The sequence below is a fragment of the Pseudonaja textilis genome, chromosome 3 (assembly GCF_049901715.1).
Source record: "Pseudonaja textilis isolate UNSWEBS1 chromosome 3, rPseTex1.2, whole genome shotgun sequence".
NCBI classification, from domain to species: Eukaryota; Metazoa; Chordata; class Lepidosauria; order Squamata; family Elapidae; genus Pseudonaja; species Pseudonaja textilis.
The window spans coordinates 51,261,311-51,288,168 of record NC_141992.1 but is presented as its reverse complement, the minus strand read 5'-3'; the positions used below and the strand labels follow the sequence as shown (position 1 = coordinate 51,288,168).

At 35.1% G+C, this 26,858-nt stretch overlaps 1 protein-coding gene and 1 long non-coding RNA gene across 3 annotated transcripts in view; one reads left to right on the top strand and one right to left on the bottom strand.

The window, feature by feature from the left end:
- Positions 1-26,858, bottom strand: part of TEAD3 (TEA domain transcription factor 3) — a 92,506-nt gene that overhangs the window by 63,779 nt on the left and 1,869 nt on the right. The window lies entirely within an intron of this gene.
- LOC148126111 (uncharacterized) lies at positions 17,927-24,952 on the top strand. The gene is made up of 4 exons (XR_015742562.1): positions 17,927-18,074; positions 20,592-20,678; positions 22,014-22,041; positions 24,697-24,952. It is a non-coding gene; the product is annotated as an uncharacterized LOC148126111 (long non-coding RNA).

Here is a 26,858-nt window from a genome sequence, read left to right as displayed (position 1 = left end):
AACCATTGTCAAAGATGTTTACAGATTTAACAGTTCTGAATTGCATATATTGCAAAGAGAAGAATGCATACATTTGTGTGAAAAACATACTCTTCTTCTCCAAAAGAATCTACGGCATAATGGCTACAAGGATTTTTAAAATGAGCTCTTTTCGCCTCTCAGCACTGACTTAGGCAAGAAAAATACCATCTTGGAAGTAGGTTATAGACTTTAACACAAGGAATCAATTTGCAGGCATGCAAAGACCTTCAACAAAATGTGCTTCTAATTTTGGGAAGGAGTGTGTTTGCCCAGGGCATTCTCCATGATGCTACATCCAACAGAGCATGACTTCTTTATGCTTACCCGTTCTTGCTCCTAGCTCATGCATGCTTGTTTTGTCTGCGTGCTAATATGTTTTCCATCTATGTTCATGGAAGCACTGTAGCATTAGTAAGGGAGCTCAGAAGGTCAAAAAGAAATGGCTGGGAAAGCACCTGTAAAAAGTAGCACATTTTCTGGGCACAGAATCAAGCACAGCTAGTCCAGCACACCAATTTCAGGGCAAACTGATGTTAAGGTTTCATATAATGTGTGAATGGGATCAATGATTAAGTTATGATTTGCTTTAAGGCAATAAAACAGTTTGAAATTATGGTTTGTTCATAGAGATTGCAGATTTGGGTGGGAAGGGGAAACACATGGCTTGTTTGTAATTTTATAGTCTGTTTTTGTGTTCTGCCAAAAATGTTAACTAATCCAGCAAGAGTTGTTAAAATGTAAGAAAAACAAACCAAGATTTACAAAACAAACCATAATTAATGTGTCTATAAAGCCAAGTTTGCTTATAAGCCATCATTAAAATAAACCATAACTTGGACTCCTTTCCCTACAAAGCAGACAGACTGTTTGATTTATTTCTACTCTGAAATTCATGGGCTGTTTAATATTTCCACAATGATATATAGTTAAAACAGAAAATGTAAAGAACATCCCAGTTTGAGAAGTTGTCAGCAACATGATCTTATAGATGGAACAGCTGCCCTAGGAAGTGAGCTGATCATTTCAAGCAAAATACAGCCTGGGAAAACTCTTTATAATGACTCTCTTTAGCCATATAAAGTTGAATTCCAGCGCTGGTGAAAAGTGTATCTCCAAAAGGACATTCCTTGGATATTGAAAGGTGCTGATCTTTGCATTATTTTGATTGCTAACTTCTCAAATATTAAAATATTACCTAGTACCCTTCAGTTAGAAATACAAACTAATGAAAAACAATGAAAATTACTGTACATTTAAAAATTCACTTTTAAGCTACTTGAACTGAAAACAAGACAGGTTCAAAATGTCTTATATAACCAATTCTGTTTTGAACTTGTGTCTACTTACAAATTCCAGATGTGAGAAACAGTGATTAGGAGTAATGACCAAGTCTGCAATCAGACTCAGCATTAAGGGGAAAATTCTCTATCCTAACAACATCTTGATTAATAAAATCTTATTGGATGTAACTTATTCCTACTAGTGAAAAAAGAAAGATATTTAATGTTTAGAATTAACACCAAGCCTATCAATGGTCTCTGTAATCCAGGGGTCCCCAAACTTGGCAACTTTAAGACTTGTGGACTTCAACTCTCAGAATTCTGACCACAAGTCTTAAAGTTGCCAAGTTTGGGGACCCCTGCTGTAGTCCATTGCTATTTGCTGCATTTTGCAATTAAGTGACAAGGAAAGTGCACCCGATTTATGACAATACAAACAACTTCATTTCCCTTAAGAGCTTGTTCCCCTGTTAGGTATGCATTCTGTCAATAGGCAAAATTCAAGCTACTCCATAATCATTGTTGCTTAAGTCATCATTTATTCAGGATGAAACTACAGTAACCTCTGAGAAATGGCTGCCTGGCCTCTCCTTACAGCACCTCCCAGTGCCAAACAGGTCTTTCTGGCCATTTCCACTCATTGGCCTTAAACATGTTCTTTAAAATAATAAAAAAACAAGAATGCTCATTTTCTGAGTGATAGTTCCCCCCCCCCCAATACAGGTACTTAAAAATTGTCATATCATTCTGTCATTTTTAGGTTAAACATGCAAAGCTATAATTGTTCTTGACATGATTTCTTTTCCAAATACCTCAATCATCCTGGCTGATTTCTTTCGGACATGTCTCAGATTGTCAACATCTTTCTTAAAACGAGACGCTCAGAAACAATGACACAGTACTCCAAAAATATGTGACCCTACATTAAAAAACAAGAACTCAACTCCAGATATAGATAGAACGATTAAAAGTTCTGTCACTGACACTAATGAAGAATAATCAGGGATGAAATCTTATATTTTTATTGATTGCCTATATTATTTTCCACCCACATCCTTCACTTATTAAGGCTAATGAACTGTCAATTTCACCTTTAAATTTGTCTCATCATGCAAAACTGATTTTAAAATATATTTATCGTAATAATGAATAACAAGTGAATGAAGAGCATTCAGATATTTATAGAGCATTCAGTGAAGTCTCGTTTCTGATACAGAAAACATCAAATATAGAATGATCCCAGGGACCTCTCGCCCCAACATCCCTGTCCTCCCCCCAGCTGTTGAAAGCACCCAACAACCTGGCAATTACATTTTATAACCTCTTGTGCAAGAAACCAGAAAGCATACCATCTCAGCTGAGCAAGCATGCAATTTCACACTTATTTCAGGGAGAGAGATATGGAGCATTGCATGAGATTTCCTGAAAGCAGTTGGGGCTGGAAATGATGGCCAATTTCAAACTTTTTGCTATGTATGACTGTTATAATATTCACATAGTTCTTAAAAAATTAGAAAGCAGATAAGTAACTGCAGCTTCAAATAAGGGAGGGAAGGCTGAGCTTCCATGTCTAACTTACAACTGAGAAGCAGTTGAGTGTTGGCTAATTGGAACCACATTTCCAATATATAAAATATATTACTTATTGTATATATATGAACAATGTATCTTAAGTATTTCATTTTGGGCTTAGCTTTTCAGTTCTTTATCTGTTCAGAATGACGAATTTCAACCTTTTTTAACTGACTTATTGGCAAGTGATTTGGGAGCCCATTTATAATATACCCAAAATAGTTAAAGACATTTTGCTCCCTTGGATAGATTCCAGAGGATTAGCTTTTGTCAGCTTCTTTTCAGCCAGCTATTATTTCGTTGCACAGTTGAAAGTGTCAACATTTACGACTATTCTAAAACTTTTAATTTTGAGAGGTAATTAATAAAGTGAGCACTGAACCTTAAAGCGAATGGAGATAACAGAAGTCAACAGAAAATCAGAAAAAAAATTACTAAAGAATATTTCTGTTCCCCAAATTCAATTACTGTTGTACTTGGCAGAGGAAGAAATATAGCCTTTTAGAATTTTCAGGTGCATCCAGATAATTAGGCAATTGCAAAATCACAAGTGTTAATGAACACCTTGTTTACTACAGAAATGAAATATCTCAGAAGAAGAAACACAGTCCATTTATCAAGCATTACTTGCAACTCACTGAGTCCAGAATGCATGTTGTCTCCTCATTATTCTAGTCCAAGTATAGATGGAAGAAATCCTGTTCTGAAGGAATGATGGAATCTGTAGTATCCTTCAGTTTGCCCAATCCTATACTCCCCTGTGTGTATTCCTCTTTTAATTTCTCTTTCCTTTATCACTTCCTGTTGTTTCCGGCCTGGCGCAAAGCTCAGGAAGCAATCCAAATAAGAAAACCGCAAGAGGCCATGTGGCAGGAAAGCCACAAAGACACTATAATACCAGATGATAGTCTTACAAGAATTGTTAACCAACATCCACCTAGAGAAAAGAGACCTAGCCTGAAAAAAACTTTCTAACACAAGGGAAACCAAATAATTCCTACCTATATTAGCTGTAGACAAGCTTTTAAAATGGCAATGGCTGTCTTCGAGTGTCAGCCCTTTGAGGTAGGCCAGATTAGGAAACTGGCTTTAGAAGTCAGGTTGGAATGATACTTTATTAACAACAGCACCTTGCGAGCATGACTGTTTTCCTTATTCATTAGTGAATTAGGAAGGAGCCAGTCTTAAAGAAAGTTTCCTGGGCTTAAAACATGTTTTTGTTATTGTCATCCTTGTCTTGTTTCTTCAAGGTTATGTCCTTGGATCTCTATATAATTCAACTGCTTTATTGGGTAAAGAATTACAATTAAGTTTAGGTATCCTCCTCCAAATTGAAATCAAGAGTGAATTTGAAGTAAGGACAATGGGAATGCTGTCCTTTATTTATCCTACCCTTTAAACAATGTAGTGTCTTCAAATGTACACTATAAGAGATGGTAGATAACTTCTATAGGACACAGCCATCATGGATGGAATTATGGAAACTCTAATTGCAAACATTCAGCAGGTATCAGGTTACATATCTCTGTTTCACCCAAAACTTAAGGGCCAATTCTATTTGCCATCAGTAAACAGGATAATAATTTATCTCTCTTAGTTACTTTAGCAGTTGCAACTTCTGCTTCTTTTTACAGGGTATTTCTTTTCTGAGCAGCTGACTAGGTGATGGCCAGTGGTGGGTGGAAATTTGAACTTACTGAAATGTTTGGCATCTAACCAAGTGTTTCCCCCAAGTTGTTAGGACATTTTTTCTCACTTTACCCATTCAAAAGGGAAGGGCACATTCTTTCTGCTGAAGTGTGATCTGTAAAGGGCTTGTCCTATCTTCCTCCTACCTCTCTTTACAAGTTATTGGGGGAAATAAAATTGCTCGATGTATAAAACACATACTCCTGTAAAGCATATCCGTTCCCTGAATTAGGAGGGGGAAACATACTGCTCCACTCCAATATGGTTTCAAAAAGTGATTGTTATTTTTTTTAAAAAAAAGAATGGCTAAAATCATAATATTCTCATCTATGTGTTGCATTTTCATATTTAACAAGCATTCTTATTTTTCTGCAAGATGGTATTAATGTCTATATATTCTAGCTATGGCCAAGTATAATTTTCTTTTTTTTACTTATCACAAATAATGATTAAAAAAAGTATTTTGTCATGGGCTAAGAAGTTGTATATAACCACCAAGGCCAGCATAATACACTTCATATTCTTAATGAAATTAGTTTTGTCTTGTCAGTAAATTATAAACAACTGATAATTATAATTAATCTATCACTTCTAGTGACTAAAATTATTATTATAACTTAAACAAGGTTAAATATCAAAACATGATCAACAAAATATAAATCACCACATAAAATTGTAAGCCACAATAACTGATAATCTTATGATTATTTAAATATATCATCAAATTGAAGAATGAACTCTATACATTTTTAAAAAGATCCTTATTAGCAATTGTTTTTAAGCTTCCAGTTATTTTAACATTCAATGCTACCTCACCAAGTATGAGTTGAAAGAATAGTATAGGGTCTCCTGCTTGGGCAGAGTCCTCTCCAACTCTGTTATACTATCACTGTTACTGGAAACAGTAAAGTTCTTAGTTTGTCCTCCACCAAAATCATAAAAAGCTAATAAAAGAAGCTTTCTACTAAACACAGTAGGACACTACAGAAGGGAAGGGAATAAGGTTCAATTTTTCCCATATTTCTATAGGTTTAAATTTATTGTTAATTCAGCAAAAATTATTGTATACTGAACATCTACATATCTTTTCATGAAGAAACTGACACTTTCATCTGAATTTTGGAGATGTAAAAAACATACCGGTGATCTAGAAGATCTTGGCTGCCTTCCGAATCCTAACTAGAGTGAAACCAGGGGAATACTTCTACAGATCATCTGGGAATATTCAAGCTATAGTTAGATACAGAAACTGAATAAACTATGCTGGAAGAAGGCAATGACAAGCCACTTCTGTACTGTTTCCAAGAAAATATTTGGATGTAATTATGAAGTCACAAGGAACAGAAGTTGACTCAAGAAGCTTTATTTTTATTTCATGCCACAAGGGCTCCCTTTGCCTAGAAATTATCACACAAATTAAGTTTGTTTTGGAAAGATTCATTGGCTTTTTGTAGATGCTTGTATTGTTTTGAATTAAATACTAATGCTGTGGAAACTAACAAGTTCAAAGGAAATGGAGACTACTATACATTAATGACTTCAAAAAATAGAACTATAAAAGGTGGAAAGATTGTTCATCATTTATACAATGTTCATCATTTATACAATGGTGTTCATCATTTATACAATGGTCTGAACAACTTTTCTTCTTTTCTATATTTAAATGATTGTTTTATTGCAGAGGTGTTTCACCTGGAGAGCTTACATTTCTTTTTTCAGCTTTTAAAGTTATATGAATTGACATCATATATACACATACACACAGGAACTAATATTTAAATTAGAGACTGGCATGAACATGGTTTCCAATTATTGGAAGTGGAATTTAGATTTATGCCACTCTCCATTTAAGTAGTGATTATGAATAGATGTTGATATGTTCATGTCCTGTTTGTATCAGAACAGAACAATGTACTATATTTCACTTTGGTTTGAGCCAGTATGGCTATTTCTGTTTCTATGTGCAAATTTCTCATTTACCATCCTTCCTTCACAACCTAGCAGGCTAAACAGATGCTAAAAAAGACAGATCACTTATACAATGGTACCTCGGTACTCATCATTAATTGGTTCCAGAAGGTGCGATGAGTACCAAAAAAGATGAATACCAAACCATTTTTCCCATAATGTCCACAAGGCAGCTTACATCAAGAAGTTCTAGCTTGTGCACTGTGTACCAAATAAAGAAGTTCTGGAACAAAATTTTTGTGTCAAAATGCATTGAGTACAAAATTCAATGAGTTTCAAAGCAATAGAGTAGCAAGGTACCACTGTATAGCACCAAATATCTGAACTAATCATTTGCAGAGTACTTTTGAAGGTAGGCCAAAGCTTGCATAAAATTAGTCCAAAGGATTCTTAGTAATAATATCCCAATATCTTAATAATAATAGGATATCTTAGTATCTCCTTCCCCACAATCCTGCTCACTCAGTGGACTGCCTAGAGAAGCAGTCTTGTTTTCAATTATGTATCAAGGTGAGCAGGAACACTAGACCGGGGTATCTCAGGTATAGTCCCAACCTTTGGATTTCCTGTTTTTCTTGGCAGATAATGAGGGGAAGGTAACAATTAAGCAGAACTCTGTCCTATCCATATTTAAAAGCTGTCCCACTAAAGCCAATGGTAAGAACCCATGCTCAGTTTCTTAAAAGTTATCTATTAATAATAATGCGTAGGATGATACTATATGGCAGTGCCTTTATCTACAAAGCAAAGTGAAATATTAGTCATTGTCCAGCCTCTTTTGGGTAGCCTTCTTGAACATTTCCTCATTTAAGCTAATTTCTAAGCAGTGTAACCACAAAAGTGTCTATATTATATATATATATATATATATATATATATATATATATATATATATATATATATATATATATATATATATATATATATATATATATATATATTTCCAGTCTGAGACAAGTTTCTTCAATCATATGTCCTTCAGATGTATTGGACTTCAATCTTATAATTTTCCAACCAACACAGCCTTCAGTCATGCTGGCTGGAATTAAGTCCAACATATCTGGAAGGTGGCTGTTTGGAGAACACTAATTTAAGTAAATCTCTCATAAGCAAAGTTACAGTAGTTAATATAACACATCAAACAAACTCTGTAAGCCCAAAATGTTGGAAATGTCAACAAAAAGACGGTATCTTCTATGATACATGGTGGTTATGTCCTGAGACCAGGAACTATTGGATTAAAATTAAAAATTGGATGTAGGAAATTACTGGATATCAAATTGAACCTAAACTGGAACTCTTCCTATTAGGAATAATTAAGGATCAATATCCAAAAGAGATAACATATATTATTTTACACATTCTAACGGTAGTCAGTATAGCTTTCGCATAAATGTGGAAAGGACCTAACACCCCTCCAGAAGACTTAGTTTTACATAAAATATTGGAATTTGCGGAATTGTATATGCTTACGCTAGAAATGAAAGACAAGGAAAACTCTGAATATTACTTAATTTGGCATAAATGGTACAAATGGCTAAAAAGTAGATATTAGAAATAAGAAGAATGGATTAGTGTAATTAAGAGACCTTAAGAGAGTGATACAATAGATATATAAAATATATAAATATATAAGATAGAGATAATAGTTATTGGTTGATGCATATAATGTATAAAATGATCTATAAGATGATTATATGTGTCGATGTCAAAACTCTATCACAGATATGAATGTGACTTGTATTGGTGGAAAATATAATAAAAATCTATTTAAAAACAAACTAACTAACCCTGCAAACTAACAATTAAAATGGCACCAAGAAATCAAACTGACATCAATACCGGTAAAAAGTAGGATTAAAACTATAACGTTACCTGTGAAGGTATTGACTTTCCTAATTTATTTTAAAAATATATAGTGCACCCACAATCCAGAGAGTATCACACCTTCATTCTATACTAGCTATAATTTCCAAATCATCTTAGGGTAGATACCAACAGAACACATTGTACTAATCAATTTGGGAAGAATCAGAGGACAAAATACAATGGCAGGCAGTTATTGTTCAGGTACAGCTACAGCTACAAGATTATACGCAGCTGGCTAAATGCATGTCATGCTGTGGATGTTCCCCTGCTCTTTGAATAACAGAGATGAATTGAACAGTACATCAAGGCTTCATACATGCTCTTTCAGCAGAAGTGCAATTCCTTCCACACTCTGAAACTTGTACAATTCATAATGTCTCTGTCCTGTCAGGATTCAGTTCAGTTTATTGGCTCTCAGCCAGCCTACTTCAAAGTCCAGGCATAGATCCAGTAATTCAAAAAGTCACTGAGCTCTGGGAGATCAATATGGTTGTACTTCCACATTTTTGCTTGGAACAAGTCATTAGTCAGGTGATCAAAGCAATGCTGGTACCAAAACATTTCTTGACTGCGATGGTTCTCCATACCCTTCAGAAAGGTATGAAGCTGGATGTCTGCCATTCTCTCAAACTTCTTGCCTAAGAACAGGATATCTGCAATTGAGCAACAGTTCTCAAGTGCCTTCAGATACAAGGATGCTCTCTTTAGAAGCAGCCAACAATGCTGCCTCTTTTAAATAGGGGGGAAAACCTCCTGATGACATAAGAGATTTACCACACCCTGGATATAAGCCTATCATTGGTGCGATCTTAATAGCCGATACAGGCAAGGATTGTGACTACATATGATGACAGGGGTGGGATTCTACCGGTTCTGTCCACCTCTGTAGAAACGGTTGCTCCGAAGAGCAGCAGACATAGAACTGGTTCTGTGTCTGCTGCTGTTTTCGCCCAGCCACCCACCCGGGCTCTTACCTGTCCTTTATTTCCTGCTTTTTCAACCTCAGCTGCTTTGTGCGGCACAGCTGCGGTTGAAAAAGCAGGAAAAAAAGGGCTGCTCAACTGTCCGGGCAGCTCAGCAGGTCGTAAATTGCACTTGCACGATGCAGAGCAACAGAACTAGTAATTATACCGGTTGGATACTATCCCTGTATGATGGAACAAACAGATGCAAGTATTTCACCCACATTTTCAGGCTCTAGAAACTGAAATTATTCCTAAAACAAAGCATGACCAGTATGGACATTTTCTCAGATTCCCACAGCATACCATCCTACAGACAGATGCAAGCAATGTTTTCCTCAAAGCACTTAGCAGAGAACCAAAGATTTAAAGTTACTCTCCAGAAACTGCACCTGAAATAGTTCTTCTGGACTACATGCTGGGGGTGCAGGGCAGAAAAACGAATAAGAGTGTTTCTCACTGCCATACTGCAAGCTCACTTGTAACATTTTCCATTGTACTCTCTGCTGCATTCATTTTTAGAATTTTACTGCTGCACACTCTTGCTGTTTTACACCCTGTTCAGCACCCAAAGATGCTCCAATAAGCAAGGTTCATTACACGTTCTACAATACCAAAAAGTGCATTTAAGGCAATCATGTCAGTATCCGGTTTCATCTCATTAATTTCAAAAAAATGAAACAATTCCATACTGCAACAAAACAGGCCTTGCACTCATGGGAAATACTGGGATGAAGAACAAAGAAAATCCTCTTCCAGATCAGCCAGGAAACCTCATAAGTATCGGAGACAAACTATTTGAAGAAATCCCTTTCTGCATAGCAGTACCAATAACACTTACTTATATACCACTTTACAGTGCTTTACAGCCCTCTCTAAGCGGTTTACAGAGTCAGCATATTGCCCCCAACAATTTGGCTTCTCATTTTACCCCCCTCGGAAGGATGGAAGGCTGAGTCAACCTTGAGCCTGATGAGATTTGAACTGCCAAATTGCAGGCAACCTGCAGTCAGCAGAAGTAGCCTGCAGTACTGCACTTTAATCACTGCGCCACTATGGCTCATAGGAATGGCTAGATGCTATCAAATCTTATCTACAATTTTATTCTTATGAAGAAATGGTCTGTCCATAAACAAAAATATCTTGGAACATGTGTACTGCAATACATTATCTTATCAGTACGTGTCTTCCTCTTAATTTAGTATATTAAAATTTATTTTAATCTCCCTAAAAAGATATATCAACAATGAAATTACATTTCCAAAGTAAAGATACTTGGGATTATTAGGAGAGACTTTATGCACATTGGGACTGCAAATTCCCTTTCATTCTGGGACTCAGAAATAAAATCCAGGTTTCAAGAGTTCTGTAAATCAACACCTATGTAGGATGTTTCTTTTAAATAGTGGATCTTTGAATGAGAGAAGAAAACTAAAGAGAACTTGAAATGCCTTAGCTATAGCACCTGTCAGAACAAACTTACCCATTCAGGAAGAAAAAGAAACATGACTCTTAAACATTAACCCTGAGAAATACCTATAGATCATTCATATTACCTGTCTTAATATTGGGATCACTGGTTTCCAGGAAATTAATTCAAAATAAATTCCAGGCCTCTGATTTTGATTTAGCCTGGATTAAAACTCATATCCCATCTTTTAAAAGCTTTTATTCCACACCTTATTCCGTGCACAATTGCAGCCACTTGCTCAAAACCACAGCATACCATTGTTCATTCTGAATAAATTCACTTGAACTGGATTCAAAATCCCCAACACAGATTACACCATCCTTTCCAAAAAGGGAAAAGTCCAGTTTTTAACTATTCGTTAACCAACTTATGAAAGAGGGGCTAAAATGTGTAAAAAAAACACCAACTCTTTATACAGTTGTCCTTCAACTGCTTCCCCATAATGCTTTACCCCAATGCCTTAGGAAGCTGGAAATAATTTCTGAGTAAAAGTGGAAAACCTGAAAACATTAACTCCTGATTATGTGCAATGTTAGTGTTTTGCAGTCAGTTTAAAAAGCAACTATCCAAATATATTCTCCTTGCACACTCCCCTATGAGGTTTTGGGCTCTGTGGTTTCTTCCTCCTATAACACAAAACAACTGAATAATATGTAACTCGGGAACTGGAACTGGGGTTTTTTTTTGCAAATCCTGTCAAGGCTTCACAAGTAGGGCTGGTGAAAATCTAAAACTAACCAGGATACTTAGTACTAGAATCTATAAAAACCTATCTTAGATGAAGCATAAACAAACAAGACACATCTTCATGTAGCTCAGATGTATGAGTGCAAGCCCAAACCCAAATTCCAAAATTCCTTACTACAAGTACAGAAAAAACTCCTGTTTTAATTGGTATACTAATAGCATATATGATAACCTTTCATGTACAATTCATACAAAACATTTTGCAGACTTAAATGTATATAAAGTTTGATGTATCCATGTAAAGAACACTGTTGTGATATGGAAATCCCAAAAAGGGCACATATTTTTTTCACATCTGAACTGAGTTCCAACTCTAAATAGAACGACTAATGTGAATATGTATTTCCATAAGACATAATTACATAATACATAATTTAGATTCCAGCTTCCTAAAGGGAATATTTTAAACAACATCCTTCATAACAAAAGGTTCTAAAACAAGAAAGACAAGCGTAGCCTTGTTCAATGGTCTACACTTTACCAACTGTGTATTGTGTCTGATATGCTTAAAGAGTCTTGGTGAGACTGGCATTTGTACTCCCATACATTCTAAAATATGCCTTCCAAATCATTTTCAAAGCATGCACAGTCCTAATATACAAGCCAATTTAATACATTCCGAATAGACTAAATGATAAGTGAGAGGACTAGTGGTCTAAAGTGGCAGTATGTATTACCTACCCACATTGAGTTTCTCACTCACAAAGTATTACAAATCTGGCACAGTAGATTAAAGTGATGATCAGAACAGCTTTTTGTTATTTTTACCTTCTGCAAACAGATTCCATCTAATGAAAGTTGGGGGCAAATTATTATGCAATGTGCACACTACTGGACTGACCGATGATTTTTCAGCAATTTCAGAATAGAATAATTTCCAAGATGGTAGAAGAATAGTGTGCCACTATTTCCAAAATCTTGCTGAGTCCCTATTGTCCTTAAGTGCTGGATTTAATTAGCTCCAGGAGTAATTATTCAAAAAATGCTCAGTCTCCTCCTGCTGCTGATTCCATATTCAATCTATTATGATTCAGAGCAAGGGCATTCTTCCTTATAGCTGGGATGTGCCAAATTCTGCGGTTCTATATTGCCATGACGGAAAACTAGCACAATGGCAGTTCTTATCTGATCAAGAGCTGAGCAAGGCTGATTTCCCTACCACCAATTTTCATTTACATTACTATGCTGTGTGAATTCATTTTCTTTCTTTAGCTTCCCAGCATTCAACTTTACTGAGTTGCAGTAATAGATCAGAAGAAGAAAACATTCTTGGTATAGGCTTTTGCTACATCATTCATATGCTATATTCTCTTATCAGTCTCATTCTAACTTGTTTTTCAAAATAACAAATGTATTTCAGTCATTTCAAAATGCCTACAGTTGGACATTTTTTTTTCATTAGGAGTAACCCAATGAGACAAAATAGTTATTTCTCAAGAGTTTCTTTGTCCAGCAAGTGAATGAAACAAAAATCGAATCAATAAAACAATTACAGTAGCAGCAGCGAATGTCTCAATTTTAAATTTTAATATGGTAAATAATAAATAAATATGAACCATATAACCAAAAGCTATTTTGAGATCCTCCATAATTTTTAAAATTAGATAAAGGGTCCCGAGAGTAAAGAGTTTGAGAAACACTACTCTAAGTTATTTAAAGGAAAACATAGAGACACAAGACCCTCAGCAATCTTATTGCTTACAACCCTCCTTTTAAAAACTGCTTCCTTCCCACTCTTCCATTTCTGTTCTTTAATCAGTTACTGATTCATAGGAAGACATGTTATCTTGCGATTAAGTCAACTTGCAGTTTTTGTATTAGGGTTAAGTTTGTGTTTCTCTTTGTCCTTATCACTGAAGCAATTTTCTGAAGGCAATTTCTTTGACTTCCAAGGACCCTTTTCTGACTCCCCTCAGTAACCACAATCTCATCTCTAGGGTTTGTGGTGCATTGCTGTAGACATTCTAATGAATGTTGTAATGGCCATTTAGAATAACCTCAAAGCCTCATGACTTCCCTTTTCTGTTTTCTTTTTATTTATTCCCTGGTTTTTTGGGTTAAATTTGTGATGTTATCTTGGTCTTCTTTTGGCAATTGTATAGCAGTGTTGCATCCACAGGCCTCATCCCTCTGGTCAGTTCTATGATTAACTATTTCATCGTTTACAGCAATCCGCTTGCAGGCAGATCCCAAGTGTTTCTTTTGCAGGACATGCACAGTATGGGCAAAACAGCATTTTCAGACAGTCTTTTAAAGAAGTTGTGCATTGGTTGCGATGGATAAAATGGGCGCCTTATAGAAGCTTTAAACCATTCATTTCATCTCTTAAAACCTACCCAATCAGATACCCCCTCCCTTCTGTAAAAAGCCTATTATTTTCCTTTGCATGGCTTTAAGGGAAAAATTCCAGACAGCGTTTTTAAAAAATGAAACGTAACCCTCTCCCCCCAAAAGCCCTTTTCTGATGTAAGATGTCTACAAATTTTACTTCTTTGACATAAGTACAACACATTTAGCCTGCTTTGTATGAGAGCAGATGAAAATCTCCCTCATCTGATTTCTCGAGGTGCCCTGGTAGGAGGATGGTCTGTACTGTGTTTTCATAACTCAGTTGTTTCAGAGCCTGGAACTGCTACCCAGATGCAGGAAAAGAGTCCGCCTTGTCTGAGATTTCTAGTTTATTCAGCTCTATGCTTTTCCTGCTTCTGGGAGGGTGGGAGGGGGGGAAAAGTGGTTAGATGAGCTGGCACGCAAGTAGGAGCCCATCCTCCACTAACTGGAAGTCATTCTAAGCCTGTGAACTTGGAGCATCTTTTCTGGAAATTAGTAACTATTGTGAACAGCTGGAACTAATTTGGAAAGAGGGGGGAGGAGACAGTCATCAAGAAACAATAATATCTCTCTTTGTAAACTTTTAGAATTTGCAACGCTCCCCCGAAAGACTGACATTGGCACTGTTGCCTTCAAAAGGAAACTGAACCAGAGAAAGTTGATTGTCTCAACTCAGATTATATAAGCATAATTGGAGACATTTTTGTACCTTGAAAAATAAAATAATTTTACGTTATCTCACCTACCTATTCTATCACACACTTGGTCACAGACTTATAACAAATAACAATGTCCAGGTAAAACTTACACATCATGAAAATACAGACTGAAAATATTATGTTCTCAGTATATTTTGGCTAAAAATCCAAAAAGAGAAAGAGATACTAACTCCCCGTCCCTCTACATAGACCAATAATGCTGTTAAGTCAATTTTAGTACAATGAAGTAAAACAGGCCAAGATTAAAGCACCTCTGTCTAAGCAATGCATACAGAGAACGATTAATTGATCAAAAAGTAATTTACAAAAGCAAATCAATCACAGAATTTACTGTTTGCTTAGCTTTCCAAACAAGACTATCAATGTGGCTCAAAAATATTATGAAAGACTACGTGTAAATACAGTTAATAATATGTGAAATGTAACTGAAGCATATTATTATTATTATTATTATTATTATTATTATTATTATTATTATTATTATTATTATTATTTTACTTTTAGGTATTATTGTTAAAACCCTGATGACTTTAAATCCTAAATAAATTTTATAATACAGTACAAATAAGCCAGGACTTCTTACCAAAAAAAATAAGCGCAATTGTTAATGGCACAATAACCCATAATTTGACTTCTGGCTTGTTATTAATACATAAGGATATTTACATTTTGCAGGGTGACTTCTTTCACTCACCTACAAACTGTTTGGCCAGGAAGAAATTTGTGAATGGCCAAGGAAAATGCAGAATGTTGTTACATGTGCTAATTTGTTTCATTCTATCAAAAGTAAATATAATCTATACTGATAATATGGATATTATCAGTAATAATAGGGATATGCTATATTAAATAAATCATTCATCTGAGAGAAATTTGCCCTTCAACACAGTTTGTGAAAGACTGATTAACAGGGCAATGCATAATAAGCTATCCTTTGGTGGGGGGGGGGGGGGGATTTCCTTGCAGTTTCTTCAGTGTAAGTTTAAGCCTCAATAGTTGATCAAGCAAAACATGCTGGAAATGTTTAGGGTTGTTTTTTTTAACTGTATGAACCTAAGAAGATATCACAGAGTTTTTCCCGTGTAGCTAATCTTCCTAGTACTTGACACAATAGTAATATCCCACTGTTAGTATCTGAACAGGGAATATAGTAGGGGGGGAAATAGGGTAAGATTTGCCTCTGTAACTGTTACTCCATTCATGGGAATGGAGTAATACTGTAATACTGAAGAACATGTTACATAGTCCCACTTTAGTCATAAAAGCTGTCTGGGTAACTTTGGGCCAATCACTCATTCTCAGCCCAATTCACCTCACAGTATTGTTATGGCGGGAAAGAGGAGAAAGGAGTACTATGAATGTTGGGTGCCTTAATTTCTTAAAAAGTAATAAGAGGGGGTATAAAAATAAACATACATAGCTACATAGGACATTTTAGCATCTAATGGGGTTCATGACTTTACCAAAATCAGATACGAAGAGAACCATATTGCAGAGAAGGGCTGATATGTTAATATCCTGAGGGTTTTATCTACATAAAACAGGCTAGAATTGAGAGATAGTGATTCACAGCAACTCTTAATAAAGACTTTGAGAATTGTCATCTGCTTTATGTGACAAGGCTTTGCAAATAATTTTCACTGTATGTCAAAATGCGTTAGCATATGTTAATTAACAAGATAAGGGTCAGCCTTTCTAAAGGTTCTGATCTCAAGATTTATTGAATATAGTTTTTCTTATCCTAAATGCCCAGGATGACTAGGGATTTCAACACTCCTAGAAAACACTGGGTTTGAGAGGGCTGATATAAACAGACAACAGAACAATTTTATTATTTACACAGCAGGCAAGTTTTTAAAAAAATGATGACCTAATTGTTCAGTTCAATATAAATGCTTGTGATTGTGTATCTAACTCACCTGAAATCCGTGCATGAGCTACAACACTGACAAAACATTCTAAAACTTGCCCTGATGCAAAAGAAATCTAATCAAATACTGTAATTAGTTTTAAAATTATCCAAGTAATCCCTGACTTTCTGGATAAATTTTCCTCTAAGAAAGAAAAGGGAACCCAAGAGCTCAAACATAACAAGGTGCTGCTGCCTTCACGAGAACCTGGAGGAGGATACCTGACTGCAACATTATCTAACCTCTGAAGCCTAGATCTCTGGAGTGCAAAATCAAAGAATGGGCATATGAGGAAGTGCTTAGTATGTCTCAAAAGGAATACCTCAAAAGTCTGCAGTCTGGGTGGAATTCTGCTGGTTAATGTTAACTGGTCTGGGGGTGCATCATTCTGGAGGTAGTTAACAGACTAGATAAAAAACCCCTCCCCCCTCATGTGCATTTTGTTCCTTTCTCTTCCTAACTTGTTAATTTTAAACTAATTTCATATTATTTATTGTTTAAATGCTTTTATTGGTTTTAGTGTTTGTAAGCTACTTAGAGTTGCCTCTAGGCAGGATGTGCAGTGTATAAGTTGAATAATAAACAAACTAAAAAAAAATAACATAGCTGGTTTGTTCAAACTAGACAATGTTGTAGTGAGTCAATTGTTCTAACCATTTTATCCTGATCATGGATTTCAGGTGACTGAACCTTGAACTTTGATTTCCTGTTGCTTGGATTCCTTTAGTCTATTAGCCTGGATCTTGACCAGCTGTTTTATAAGTCACCTTGCTACGGTATCTCTCAAGATTTGTTATAAATATATATTGTAAATATTCCTTTCAACATATATTATAAACAGAGATATAAACAAAGGCTGTAACTAAAACAAAGCAATGAAACCTTAATACTCTAATTGCTAACTATGGTTAGGGGGATTATAAGAATTGGAATCCATTTATAAGCACTTGAAAAAGAATGATTTGTAGGCTGGTCATTTAAAGTTGCACCTCAATTAGAACAGGCACACAAATGCATTTTTAATTTATGGTAACTGGATGTTTAAAATCATAGAATAGGTTTATTAACTCTCTCTGGGACAGAAGAAGTCATACTATAATTGACATTAATTTCAATGCAACCCATCAAATCTTTGGTGTCAGAATTATAAGGAAAGAGCCAAGCCAATTTCACACCTTGGACTGCTTCTTTTAGAAATAAGGCGTGAATGTCCTTTACAACCAGAAAGCGAAGGCTAAAAGTCATCTGTGATCTCACCATGATTGATACACACTAGTTTAACTTTCATTTTCAAAAGAACAGGCACACTTCTAAAAAACTACATGCCAGATTCCAAGAAATCAAACCTTTCAAAACGAAAGAGACTAATCTCTGTTTCTAGCTCTGGCATATCTGCACTTTGCTAATAACTTGTCCTCATATGATGGTGTATGCAAAATCTTTTCTTAAATTTGGTTCTCTGTGGGAAAATCTTTTGGGGAAGCCCTATTGAAGATGGGCCTGGCACTATCTGTTGGTAAGACCAAAGCCAAAAAGTGAGTAATGACTAGCTCTTTGACATCTCTTTTTGTGTTTCTGACAGCTCTCTCTTTCTCTTTTTTTTTCTTTCACTTTTCTGGCATCTTCTAACTTTCCCAAGCGGAGACTCAGAAAAGAAATGGATAACTCTTACTGGAGGTCTGATCTGATCAGTTGCAGACAGCATCTGAGATTAAGCTAAGACTAGTTAAATATTATAGATGTCAGGCTTCATTTTTGATTAAGAGTTATCCAAGTACTCTTGCCCACATGTACCAAGAGAAGCATTTGAAACGTGACGACATGTGTAACATTACAAAAATAATAGAAACTATGGATTCTTTTCTTTTCAGTTAGTCATAAATGAATGCAAAAAGCAGTTACATTACAAACTTATGGTTTACCAAATGTATAGAAATTTGTTGAAAAAATGTGATTAAATTCTTAAGTGCATTCTGAAAAAATAGTAACTTGAGAAAAGGAAATGTTTTCCTAGAATTTTTGAGAAAGAAAAAACGATAGTAAATTTCACAACATAGAAGGAAATTAAATGCTCGCTCTCTATTGGAATCACATTACTTTCATATTCTGTCCTTCAATAAATGGTTTGGGAAGAAAAAAAAGAGTAAAAATAAAGTGATGACATATTCTGACAGTAACTATTTTAAGGATGCATTAAAGGTTTGTAGATGCCTTTGGAACTTTACTGAAAAACCTATCAACACTAGCTCTGCACAGGAAACATACAGAGTAACAGTCAGAAAAGTGTATGTCAGAACACCACTTGGAGATACCCAAAACTAAAGGAGATGGTCTGAATACAAAACATGAACTCTTGAATATTTTGTCTTCCCTTGAATTTTCTGTAATTAAGTAACACAGAAACTGCAATGCTGAGAAGGGCAAAATAACACTCTGGAAATAACAGCACCAAACAATCAACATGCTATGTGGTCAGAACTTCACTTAAATCTAAATTGGAGTTACAGGTTTTCAGTAAGGGGAAAGGGGGAAAAACCCACATTGGTGGAGAAGAATCAGCTGCTTCCCTATCAAAACTCTGGGAGCAAATTTAAATAATAGAGTTTATCCTTCTAATTTGAGTATGACATTTTACCTTCAACTGTAATAAAGGTTCCAATATTTGCCTCTCCCCCCAAATGGCAGAGATCTATCAAATAAAGTGCAGAGATCTATTTTTAAAATCCCTAAAATGTTATATCCGGATATTCTCTAATATTATATTACCACTTTCAGTCAGCACACAATCTTCTTTTTAAAGATATATGACAAATTCTTTACAGTACTAGATGGGGGAAACAAAATAGTTGCATTATGAGATGCATATAATATAAATCAAGCTTATATATATATTTAAAGCATGACATTCCATCACTAGTGTTGGCCAAATGCTTAATATCACATACTGACTGTTAGATGCAGAGATCTACACCTTGCCTTATAATAATTCTCCTCTAAAGGTGGTCCTTATTTAGCGACCACCTCATTTAGAGACTATTTGCAGTTAGGATGGTGATGAAAATGTACCTCTGCAACTACTTGTTGCATTATGACTTTCACAGGTCTGCAAAGCAAAGGAAAGCTGAAGTAAGATCAAAAAATAATGAAGTCCCACTTAGTAGCTACTTCACTTACCAGCCAAGCTACCAGTCCCAAATGGGGACACTAAATGAAGACTACTAATTACATATCAGATTTCTTATCCAACAAAAGGCATAATTACTGATGAATTGATAAAACTTACATAACTTTACATGCAAACTAAACAGCTTAGTTAAAAAAATATTTTTAATTACCTTATGTACATATGTATTTCTACAGAATCATTCTCTCTTTTGTAAGTTATGAGCAGTGTTCCTCCTAAAATTGATATGTGCAATTATCTGAATTACCGGTATGCATAATTATACAAATATTATAGGTGGAAGCTTGGTTAAAACAATCCACTGCAATTGTTTGATGGATTCAAACACAGTTGGGGATTTTCCAGTTTCCTTGTTAGTAATGCTGAAACCTGGCCAATTTCTAGGATTAAACAATTGCCTGGACAGTAGATACCATCATTCTTCAACCCTATTCTGTTTATTGCAGAATAAAACCAGTCATCTGGTTAAATAGGGAAATGAAGGACTAAAGCAAATTGAGCAGTATCTTAGGGCTAAATGGAGAAAATCTCAGGGCAAATGACATTTAAAGGCTACCTGCACTACTCTTCTATGAGTGGAGCCATAATCTCTCTGTTTCCCTAGGGCTCAGTCAGAATTGGGTGGCACTTTTTCCTGCACTATATGACACTAGGATCCTGGATTGGTAGAACTAGAGCAACTGACAATTTGTTTAAGCATCTGCATAATTCATTGCAGATAAAAAATAATCGGATTTAGCCTTCAAGGTTGGGATAAGGGAATGATGATGAAACACTCATCCAATTTAGATTCTTTGTAACTTGTAAATATTGGGGATATGGATAGGATATTTAAAGAAGCAAGAGCTTCTCTCTCTTGTTTGATTAGATTGGACACAGCAAGAGTGGCCCGATCAAAGGAGATCATCCGTAGCTGTGTGTTGCACAAGCGGCTTAATTCTACAGGACCATATCTGTAAGTGTCCAATGACTTTGCTGGGCTACTAAATCTGGTATCATAACGTGAACATATTATGCTTAGTGAATGATTTGCATAAGTCTCCAATTATTGTTTTGGTATAATTAAAGGTACTGGTTATACCTTTAAAGCTTTAACGCCCTGTAGCTTGAATAATTTTATTCTATTCTTCAATGATTTTACTGTTTTATTTCTGAAGTTATCTATCCTGAAAAATTGAATTTTAGGACAAACAATTACAAATCACAGATGACTAAGTTGAATGTTAAGTCTGATTTTTTTTTCTTGACTGTATGTAAGGCCTATATATAGACATTAACAAAAGTTGTCCACATTTAAAAATCCAAAACAAAAAATATTTTCCATAAAATATTCAGCCCAGTTGCCTGGAACTCCAGGGAATTATAATCCAGAATAATCCATATTCCACTATTGTATATACTTGCAGCATTTCTGTACATGATATAGTATCTTTGTCCCTCCCTCCCATTGTGGACATTATGGCTATAGTCCTTTCCAAAATATTCTTCTCTATTAACCAAGCTTGGATAATGCCTGCGTCTCAAAAAACAGCAGTTTTCAAACACATAGCTGTGCTGGGTCTTTTGTGCCAAAACTAATAGTCTTGGAGCACCTTGAATACTAATTTGTTACAAGAAATAAACAGAAATCTGTCTTACACAGCTTGAATGTCATAAGTATATAGTTGCTGATATTTGAAAAAAATTGTTAGCTATTTTAATGGTCCTAGTATGTAGAACAAAGTGATAAGTCAGTAATGTCCATCTCCATGACATGAAAGGTTTTACCCGGTACTCCTACAGAATAAGCTGATTTTACAGGTTCAGGTTAGTTTAGGCCAGTTTGTTCCTGTTTCCAATCTCTTCCTTTATGTGGAAACTACACCGTAATTGAAGGATTTTGCAGACTGCTGCATAAGTCAACCAGCTAGCATAAGCCAGCAGTTTTAAATATTTTTAACATAACATGAGGCTGATAAGTGTCAAGCTTATACATCGAGTATATTAAAAGGGCTGCTAATACTTATGTTCTCAAAAAACAATTACTTGCAATAAACTAACACTAGGAAAAACATAATTTCTAATAAGGCCAATAAATAATATTAAATACAACCTATAAATAGTAACTATATACCATCAAGCTGGTATTGACTCTTACAACCATCTATTTTCTCTATACAAAAATTATAGATTATATTATGATAATATTTTCTCTCATTCTCCCTCTTCAACAATTTGTGATACCTTTGTATATCACAGGCTTGAACAGCAGTTTCTAGCCCTTTGTCAGTAATACTCTTTTGTCCAATAGGTATACCTCAGCAATCCTTTGACACAAGGTAAGAGGCCAAAATGTTGTAAAGCATATATCACAATCCGAGAAGCCACATTTGATAAATCTGGGTTTAAGCTTTTGAAGAGGCTGAATGAATTGAAGAGCAGGTGGGAGCTGCAGCTTTTGCACGCCTTCAGTTAGTTCTCCAGTTATGCCTATTCCTGGAATGGGAGGCTTTGTTCACTGTCATCCATGCCCTTGTAACCCCACCACCACTTAGATTACTGAAATATTCTTTGCATGGAGCTGCCCTTGAAGAGCATTTGGAAACTCCTGTTAGTGCAAAGTACAACTGAATAAATGGTGCCAACTACAGTTCATTTAACACCACTACCCTGTGAGCTGCACTGGGTGCTAGCATGTTTCTTGGTGCAATTCAAGGTGCTGCTTGCCACCTTTAAAGCCCTACATGGCTTGGGATTGGGTTATCTGTGAGAGACTATAGTTTTCCAAGAGTTTCTTCCAATCCAATCTAATCCAAGAAACTGGGTATGATGCAGATCCCATCAACCAAGGAATGTTGACTGGCTGGAACTGGAAGAGAAGCTTTTTCTGTTGTAGCCCCTGCCTTGTGGAATATTCTTCCCTCAGAGATTAAAGTGGTCCCAACCCTACTGGCTTTTCGCAAAGCTCTAAAACTTGGCTATATAACTGGGCCTGGGGTTTGAAATGTATTAAAGATTCTGTTACTTGGCTTTAGTATTAGTTATTAATCATCATGGCTTCTGTTTACTTATTTTGTGCATGTTTTTATTATTTTAATGTTTTTAAATTGTTTTAATTATTTTAGAATTTTAGGATTGTAAGCTGTCCTAAGTTACTTGGTTGAGTCGCACAGCTATAGAAAATGAATGAATGAATGAAATTGATGTTTATATTACTTCAGCCATCCACACCTAACTCCACAGAACAATAATTACAATGAAGTGAATTGCATTGTTCAGTTAAATCAGGAACATTTGTTTTGCCAATATGTAACAGAGCAACAACTCTGAATGCATTCTATATAACTACAGCTCATATACACTCCAACAACCCAATGGAATGCATTCTTTACCAATTCAATAATTAATGGATTTCTCTCACACAGAAATATGTATACACACATATAACCCAGAACAAATAAATTAGCAAATCATCCACCATATTACATTGATAAACTAGACCATCAAATGTATTTTCTGTGCTAGATTTCAACATGCTACAACAAAGAAAATGACAAATTTCCGTATTATCCATATACTGTAAAATCAGTATATAGTGCGAACATCAAGCACACAATATAGTGTGAACATCAAGCACACATTTCCACATATCTTTTTAAAGTATTTCATTTAAGATATAATGCACAAATTTACAAGCATATTTCATAACAATTTTAAGACAAGAATGATATAACAGTTCTATATACATTTAAATTACTCATATCCAGATTTTAGTATACTTGTCCCAAGACTTGTCCCAAGACAGATAATTCTTCTAGCCAGAAAATAATAAATCTATATTAAGAAATGTAGGGAAACTAGAAATTTCTTCATGATTGAACATGGACATTTAAACTGTGGACATTTAAATTGTGGGCATTTATATTGTACCACACACACATATACAGAGGGCACATTTTTTATGTTTGCTGTGGGGGGAAAACACTAAACAAAATTCTATCCTGAGTTTAGCAGCCACCCTCTGCATAGCCTCACTAAGTAAAGAAGTTAATAATGCTAATTTGTAAATCCCTGCTTTCTGTCATCTTAATATAGCTTGTAGTGGTTACCAATATTCACGATCAAAGAAACACCTGGCAGCTTACATGAAGAAAGCAGCAACTAATCTTTCAGCAACAGTACTACAACAGTGACAATATTTGTTATATCAAACTAGACTGCAGATTTATCAATAGCAGTAATACCAAGGAGGAGCAAATTACAATACATTTTGGCCTTATATGCACCCCTCTTCTCTCTGAGAAGAGGACCTTCAAAATTTGTATTTAACTATTGTATTTGCTATCTCATTAGATACTAGAATTCTTGCTAAATCTGCTGATGTATTTAAACATGAAAAACTATGGTATGAAGTTAGTGTATTTCAAATCAGCCATAGATAATATTAATCAATTGATCAGTTGATCAGTTAGAGTAGACCAAAAATAACACATAATCAGAAGTAGGTGAAAATTTGCAACCATAGTCTTTAAATACAGCAGGAGGAAGATACAAGTTTGTGACTCACTTCAGCTCATTTACATGCCACGGCAGCAGAATATTCTGATATTCGTAATCCCAACAGATCTGTTGCACCAAACTATGAGTTAGTGCATAGGTGCAAACCCTGACTGTAGGCCAAAGCTTTCCAAATATTCCCACTAAAACAGAGTCAATACAATTTTTGTCTAGCCCTTTCTAGTATTATATCACTAATATGACCCATGGCACAGAAATGGCTGCATAGTTTAGCATCCTTGTGCAAATTGTTTTTAGCAATTGCAACATAAAAGTACTAATGCTGGTGACCATACTCAAACTACAGAAATGGTGAGACCGCTGATTCCTTCTAAAAGCATCTGCAACTAATAACCACAGATATTACAGAGCACGTTATTTTGTTTTATTTTGTTTTAAACATGGGCAAAGCAAACATTCTGGCTTTCTCCTTCTAGAAAGAAGCCATTGAATTCATTAGGAAGCAGCAATCTTTGGAGAAAATGTTTCCACTTGATATTTCTGAATATGCAAACCAAACAAAATGGTACGTCTGAATCACTATTCTGTACTGAAACTGCAAATAAGAAACTACTGTTACCGTCAGTAGAACTGAAGATTTCTGCAAGACAAGCATAAGTTCCATAAAGAAAGTGAACCAAGAACTGTCAAACTTGTTTCATAAAAGCTATCTAATTGTAACAACTGCCATTATGTTTACCTCAGCTTGAAGTCAGTTCAGACTATTAAAGAAGTACATAGAACTTGAAATCAAGGTATCTTAATATGGTCACTTCACATTTAAAATGTTTGCATATAGATTAGGAGTTTAAATTTGAAAAAAAGTTAAGACTAAATCCTTTGCAAAGTTTCCTGAAAATTATCCTTGCTGAATATAATTATTTTCAATAAAATGGTATTGGATTCCACATAGCTAAACAGAGATTTGAAACTAAAATTCTAATTCATGTAACATACTAGGAAAAAAAAGAAGATGTTTTTCTTTTGAAAACATAACACTACTGGTAGTAGTATTTGATATTATTTCTGTAGCTCTAATTGGAAATGAAGATCAATTTTAGTCAGGATGCTACATTGTATTACAATTATCATCTAGCAAAACGTAAGCCTTTTGATCCAAGTCTATGTGTTAAATACAAAGTGAAAGCATTCTAACAGAAAATCTATTTTATTTCAACTATGTAACATTTTGGATTTGAAGCTAAAAAACACTTCAGAGCCCATGAGGGCATGAACATAGAACCCATCTACAACTTTAAACCAAATATGTCATTTCTAGGATGATATATTTAATTTAAAGTGTCGAAGTCTGTTGCTATGTGAGACGGCTATCATGCACTCTGAAGTACCTTTTTGCTTCTGACTCCAAAGTCTTGCAAATCATATGTGAAAAACCATATGCATATTTCATGCCTGCAGATTAAATAATTACACCAAAATCATTTTTACAATATTAAACACTTTTATTCACTGAATTTAAAAGTGGTTCTGCATCTCAGAAAATCTGCAATCATCTGCTCGAAAATTGGACTTCAATGGAAATCAGACAGATTTTGAATCCATGCAACAGGTATTAACCTCCCATTTAGATAAATGCACATGCATGTGTATCCTTATGAAGACCAGACCTAACTAGATATTCAAGCATATAAAAACAGGAGTGGTAAATGATCCAATAATAACTATTTATACTTACATATTCACATATAGATATCATTAAGCTGAAGACAAAGCTACAGACATAGCATACCAGAATGGGTTGGCATCATTTAAATTATTAAACAGAAACAATAAGAAATGGATTACAAACTTATTCTTCTCAAATTAAGTTTGGCTTAGATGGTATCTAAGAAACACTTTCTTCCACAATGCAGTTCTTTTCTATAATAACAGGCAAGCTTAATTGCTCTTTAGAGCAGTCTCATGAGAATTGGTAAGCAATATGTGTGTATCATTGAAATGTTTAATACTGGCCCACTTCAGTGCAATCTTAAATACCGTATGTTTATATAATTTCCCATTGTGCACAATATGATTTACTCCCAAATGAATACGTAAATTCATTCTCAGAATTACAATCTGAGAATTTCTGGACTGAGTTTGAAGAAAGTTAAGATCTATAGAATAATACTTAATTTCTTGTTTCTAATTTTTCAGTATGCTCTACTGGATTATTGTTAATACATTGAAACAATGTCCACCAATTGCACCCTAAGCAATTAGCAAAATGTAAACCTGCGCTATTTTTACATTTGGCTGTGATTCAAATCTAACTTATTTAGACAGCATCTAAAACAATTTCTTCAAAGAAGATCTTCATTTGAGAGGTCAGGTGTTCTTCAGCAACACAACATGCAATCCAGGTGCTATTTTCTAGACAGCTATTTCCTCAAACAGTGCATTTACATGTATGGGCATGTACAATCAACCATATATCCAACCCTGCAAATTGTGACCAAACAACAACCCTCCTGAGAGGGTCTACAATGAGAAAATGGTCTTCAAGACAAAGTCAATTTCCCTAAGAATTCCACATCTGAAGTCTGTCAATAACATCCAGTTTTAGTGGTAACATGGTACATCATCTTGAAAAAGCATT